Source organism: Rattus norvegicus, chromosome 3, assembly GCF_036323735.1.
Source record: "Rattus norvegicus strain BN/NHsdMcwi chromosome 3, GRCr8, whole genome shotgun sequence".
Classification (NCBI taxonomy): Eukaryota; Metazoa; Chordata; class Mammalia; order Rodentia; family Muridae; genus Rattus; species Rattus norvegicus.
Genome location: NC_086021.1, coordinates 39,275,267 through 39,281,590, shown reverse-complemented (window position 1 = coordinate 39,281,590; position 6,324 = coordinate 39,275,267).

Genomic DNA, 6,324 nt, shown 5'->3' with positions numbered 1-6,324 from the left:
ACCATACCTGCATCACTGGGATAAAGCCTACTTGGTCATGATGGATGATCATTTTGATGTGTTCTTGGATTCGGTTTGTGACTATTGAATATTTTGGCATTGACATTCATTCATAAGTGAAATTGGTCTGAAGTTTTCTTTCTTTGTTGGGTCTTTGTGTGGTTTAGGTATGACCATAATTGTGGCTTCATAGAACAAGTTGGATAGTGTTCCTTCTGTTTCTATTTTGTGGAATAGTTTGAAGAGTATTGGTATTGGGTCTTTTTTGAAAGTCTAGTAGAAGTCAGCACTAAACTCATCTAGCCCTGGGGTTTTTTGGTTGGGAAACTTTTAATGACTGCTTATATTTGTTTAGGGGTTATAGGACCATTTAGATGGTTTATCTGATCCTGATTTAACTTTGGTACCTGGAATCTGTCTAGAAAATTGTCCACTTTATCCAGATTTTCCAGTTTTGTTGAATATAGGCTTTTGTAGTAGGATCTGATTGTTTTTTGAATTCTTCAGATTCTGTTGTTATGTCTCTTTTTTCACTTCTGATTTTGTTAATTTGATACTGTCTCTGTGCCCTCTGGTTAGTCTGGCTAAGGGTTTATCTATTTTGTTGATTTTTATGAAGAACCAGCTCTCAGTTTTGTTGATTCTTTGTATAGTTCTCTTTGTTTCTACTTGGTTGATTTCAACCTGAATTTGATTATTTCCTGCCATTTACTCCTCTTGAGTGTATTTGCTTCTTTTTGTTCTAGAGCTTCCAAGTGTGCTGTCAAGCTGCTGGTGTATGCTTTCTCCAGTTTCTTTCGTTCTTGCTTTCTTGCTTTCTTGCTTTCTTGCTTTCTTTCTTTTTTTTTGAGACACTCAGAGCTATGAGTTTTCCTTTTAGCACGGCTTTCATTGTATCCCATAAGTTTGAGTATGTTGTGCCTTCATTTTCATTAAATTCTAAAAAGTCTTTAATTTATTTCTTTATTTCTTCCTTGACCGAGTTATTATTGAATACAGCATTGTTCAGCTTCCATGTGTAATTGGGCTTTCTGTTCAGCCTTAATCTGTGGTGATCTGATAAAATGCGTGGGATTATTTCAATCTTCTTGTAACTGTTGAGGCCTGTTTTGTGACCAATTATATGGTCAATTTTGGAGAAGGTATCATGAGGTGCTGAGAACAAGGTGTTTCTGTAAAGTTATAAAAAACAAAACAAAACAAAAAAAAACCAAAACCAAAAACTGTCTTTTACCCCCACTAGATCTGGCACTGTAGTGCCCCAAGATATCTGGTAGATATCTTAATCTCAATCAGTAAAACCTCTCACCTGCTTTGCTCCATCCCATATCACACTGCCGATGGCCTCTCTCTGAACCTGGCAACAATCTCTCTCCCCATCCAGTTCCCAAGACAGGCTGCCATCATTCCAGAAACACACATTCCCAACTCCGTGGCGGCCCAGTGTCTCTAGTCACCGCACACTCTCTTAAACTTAAATCACTACATGAAAGAACACACAACACAAGAACCTCTGATCCAAGTGATACAATATAATTGCCCACCTAAACATACAAAGCCCTGTACACATCCATCCCTTAAGAACATTCATAACAACCTGTAAATACAGAGTGGAATCTTAACATCCGTCTCCATGTTCTCTCTGCGGCTTCCTCTGCCTTCTGCTTCCATTCCAGTCTCCTCATCTTCCCTCAAACTTTTCTCCCGCCCATCCTTCCTTCTTGTCCAATGACAGGCCTCATTCTACCTTGTACCTGCTTTCACCTGTATGACATCCTTCAAGAAGGTATATTCTTTTGTTTTAGGATGAAATGTTCTATAGATATCTGTTAAATCACTTTGGTTCATAACTTCTGTTAGTTTCACTGTGTCTCTGTTTAGTTTCTGTTTCCATGATCTGTCCAGTGATGATAGTGGGGTGTTGAAATCTCCTACTATTATTGTGTGAGGTACAATGTATACTTTGAGCTTTAGTAAAGTTTTTATATATATATATATATATATATATATATATATATATATATATAAATGTAGGTGCCCTTGCATTTGGAGCATAGATATTCAGGATTGAGAGTTCATCTTGGTGGATTTTTCCTTTGATGAGTATGAAGTGTCCTTCCTTATTGTTTTTGATAACTTTTGGTTGAAAGTCGATTTTTATTCGATATTAGAATAGCTCCTTCAGTTTGTTTCTTGGGACCATTTCCTTGGAAAGTTTTTTTTCCAGCCTTTTACTCTAAAGTAGTATCTGTCTTTGTCAGTGAGGTGCATTTCCTGTATGCAGCAAAATGCTAGGTCCTCTTTATGTATCCAGTCTGTTAGTCTAAGTCTTTTTATTGAGGAATTGAGTCCATTAATGTTGAGAGATAATAGGGACCAATGATTGTTGTTTTCTGTTATTTTTGTTGTTAGAGGTGGAATTATGCTTGTGTGGCTATCTTCTTTTGGTTTTGTTGAAAGAAGATTACTTTCTTGCTTTTTCTAGGGTGTAGTTTCCTTCCGTGTGTTGGAGTTTTCCATCTATTATCCTTTGTAGGGCTGGATTTGTGGAAAGATACAGTGTAAATTTGGTTTTGTCCTGAAATATCTTGGTTTCTCCATCTATGGTAATTGAGAGTTAGCCTGGGCTGGCATTTGTGTTCTCTTAGGGTCTGTGACATCTGCCCAGGATCTTCTGGCTTTCATAGTGTCTGGTAAGAAGTCTGGTGTAATTCTAATAGTCTGCCTTCATATATTACTTTACCTTTTTTCCTTACTGTTTTTAATATTCTTTCTTTGTTTTGTGCATTTGGTGTTTTGATTATTATGTGATGGGAGGAATTTCTTTTCTGGTCTAGTGTAATTGGAGTTCTGTAGGCTTCATGTATGTTCATTGGTATCTCTTTCTTTAGGTTAGGTAACTTTTCTTCTATAACTTTGTTGATATTTACTGTCCCTCTAAGTTGGAATCTTGACTCTCTTCTATACCTATTATCCTTAGATTTGGTCTTCTCATTGTTTCCTGGATTTCCTTGAAGTTTTGGGTTAGGAGCTTTTTGCATTTTGCTTTTTCTTTGACTGTTGGGCCAATGTTTTCTATGGCATCTTCTGCCCCTGAGATTCTCTCTTCTATCTCCTATATTCTGTTGGTGATGCTTGCATCTATGACTCCTGATCTCTTTCCTAGGTTTTCTATCTCTAGGGTTGTCTCCCTTGTGGTTTCTTTATTGTTTCTATTTCTATTTTTAGATTCTCGATGGTTTTGTTCAATCCCTTTGCTGTTTGGTTGTGTTTTCCTTTAATTCTTTAAGGGATTTTTGTGTTTCTTCTTAAAGGGCTTCTACCTGTTTACCTGTGTTCTCTTGTATTTCTTTAAGGGAGTTATTTATGTCCTTCTTAAAGTCCTCTATCATCATCATGAGATTTGATTTTAAATCTGAATCTTGTTTTTCCGGTGTGTTGGGGTATCCAGGACTTGCTGTAGTAGGAGAACTGGGTTCTGATGAAGCCAAGCCTTGGTTTCTGTTGCTTAGGTTCTCATGCTTGCCTCTCGCCATTTGGGTATCTCTGGTGTTAGTTGGTCTTCTTGTTGTCTCTGACAGCAACTGTCCCTCCTGTGAGCCTGTGACCGTAGGAGTGACAGCTCTCCTGGGAGACCAGATCTCTCCAGGTAGGATTTGATTCCAGAGAGCTGTGCCACAGGGTTAACTCCGGGGCACAGATGGAGACCAGATGGATCCTGTCCCCTTTCTTTGGTATTTTTTTTAAGATTTATTTATTTATTATATATTTAAGTACACTGTATCTGTCTTCAGATACACCAGAAGAAGGCATCGGATCCCATTACAGATGGTTGTGAGCCACCATGTGGTTGCTGGGAATTGAACTCATGACCTCTGGAAGAGCAGTCGGGTGCTCTTAACCACTGAGCCATCTCTCCAGCCCCCTTTCTTTGGTATTTTAAGTCAAGAGTCTCAGCGTGAAGCTCAGACTGCCTCATAATCCTTCTGCCTCAGTTTCACAAGTGCTGGGACTATAGGTGTGTGCCTCATACCTGACCTGAAAGATAGATTTTCCTTCTAACATTCTAAATTCCCAGATCCGACCCCCACAACAGAGGACAGATTGACAAGAGGAACATGCATATTAATTTTACATAAATTTTATATACATTTTTGTGACGTGGGGAAGCTGGGTAAGGAAATGGGGAGCTGAAGAAGCAGGTACAAGGTGTGCGCAGAGTTGGGAGAAGTTGGGGAGTCATGGGAGAGACTGTTGGGATGAATGTCCCACATGTGACCAGTGAGGAAACGTCAACAGGCTTTTCCATTCCGGATCCTCTCCATGTCCCTCTGTCTTCCAATGGAGACAGTGAAGGGCCCTCTCATGGGGAGCTTCTGGGAGTGACTTCTGAAGAGCAACAGGAAGTCTTTCTTTTCTACACAGGCCATTTCACAGTGGCTTTTGGCTCCAAGTACTCAGAGGCCATATTAGCGGGTAGCATGTTTTGCACCCAAGTCCATCACGTTCCACCCTGTGATGGGCACTTGGATTCACTTTTCCTCTGGGCTGTTGGGAGCAGTGGAGGCTTGGGTATCTGCAATGCCAGTCAGCTGTGAGGGCACACACAGGTGGGAGTGGGCTTCCAGGATGCCAGGTTAACTTTTTGAGCCACTGCCAAACTGTTTTCCACTGTGATTTGTGCTTACCATCATCGCTACGCCATACGGGGAAGCCGCCAGCTCATGCTTCCCAGGGGTGGCCCTGCTGTTGACTCCGTTGCACAGGGGACAAGACTCAGAAGGCTAGAGTCTCATGCCCCACACAGCCTAATAAGCACAGAGCTCATAGGGACTGGTTGTCAGGATGGCTCAGTGGGTAAGGGTGATTACCACCAAGCCTGATGACCTGAGTTCCATCCCCAAGACCCACATGAAAGAAAGGAAAAAATTGACTTGTATATGCTTTTCTGTGACCTTCATACCTGTGTTGGGGCACATGTGTGCACCCACGCATAAATACATGAAAATTAAGTAAAAAAATTTAAGAAGGGGTAGGAGCGACAGCTCAGTATTTAAGAGCCCTGGCTGCTCTTCCAGAGTTCTTGGCTTTCAACTCTTAGCACCCACATTGTCTTACTTAGGGTCACTATTGTTGTGATGAAACACCACGATCCTAAGAAACTAGGGAGCAAAGGGTTTATCTTGCTTACACTGCCACACTGTAGTCCATCACTGAAGGAAGCCAGAATTGGAATTCACACAGCGCAGGAACCTGGAGACAGGAGTTGGTGCGCAGGCCATGCTTACTGGCTTGCTCACCACGGCTTGCTCAGCCTGCTTTCTTAAAGCACCCAAGACCCAGGATCTCCTGTCCTGAGAAGGCAAAATTCAAAATATGGTGGGCCCTCCCCCATCAATCACCAATTAAGAAATTCACTACAGCTAGATCTTATGGAGGCATTTTCTCAATTGGCCTTCCCTCCTTTCAGGTAACTCCAGCTGGGGTTAAGTAGACACAAAACTTCCAGTTCCCCAGTGGTTTCTCGCAACCATCTATGACTCCCGTTCTAGGGGACCCAATGCCATCTTCTGTCTTTGAACAGCAGGCACACACGTGGTACAGAGACATACATGTTAAAAAAAAAAAAACCAAACACCCATACACATGAAATAATTTTTAAAAAATTAAAAGGAGGAGGGGACCAGAAGCCACAGACGGCGTACATATTTCCTGTTTCTCTCCATGCCCTGTGCCGCCGGAGTTCTTGCTCACTCCGGGGGTTGGATTAGAGCTGCTCTAGCCGGTCATGCTAGGGTCAGTGCTGAGGCAGCAGGCTGCTCAGTGAGACCAGGTCGAGCCACGTCCACAGCAAGGTTAGCATCTGCTGCTTACTGGCTTGCCCAGCTGGGGCAAATGACTTAATTCTCCTAAGCCTGTTTTCTCACTGCACAAGGGGAGGGTGAACATCGCCTCAGAGAAGAGCAGTGACCAGGGTGCCAATCAATGCTGTGCATCAGGTCACTACTGCTACCGTTAGCGAGCGACAGGGACAAGCGTTGAGAACCTTGCTTTTCTTCTCTGCATGTTGGAAAGTTAGGGTCAGTTTGTGCATGGCTTGAGAACAGTTGGCCAGCCCAGAAGATTTCCCTTACCACATGGGCTGGTGAGAGTTGGGGAATTCAGGGACCAGGGTTCTGTCCAATGCCCCTAACCCGACCACCCTAGGCACTTCCCTGCATGAGGGCCTTCTAATCACAGGGGTCTCTAACCTCTGAGGAAGCCCTGCTTCTCTTGGGCCCTGCTCAGATTCACCTTTCACCGGGGCTCAGACTTCTCACCAAG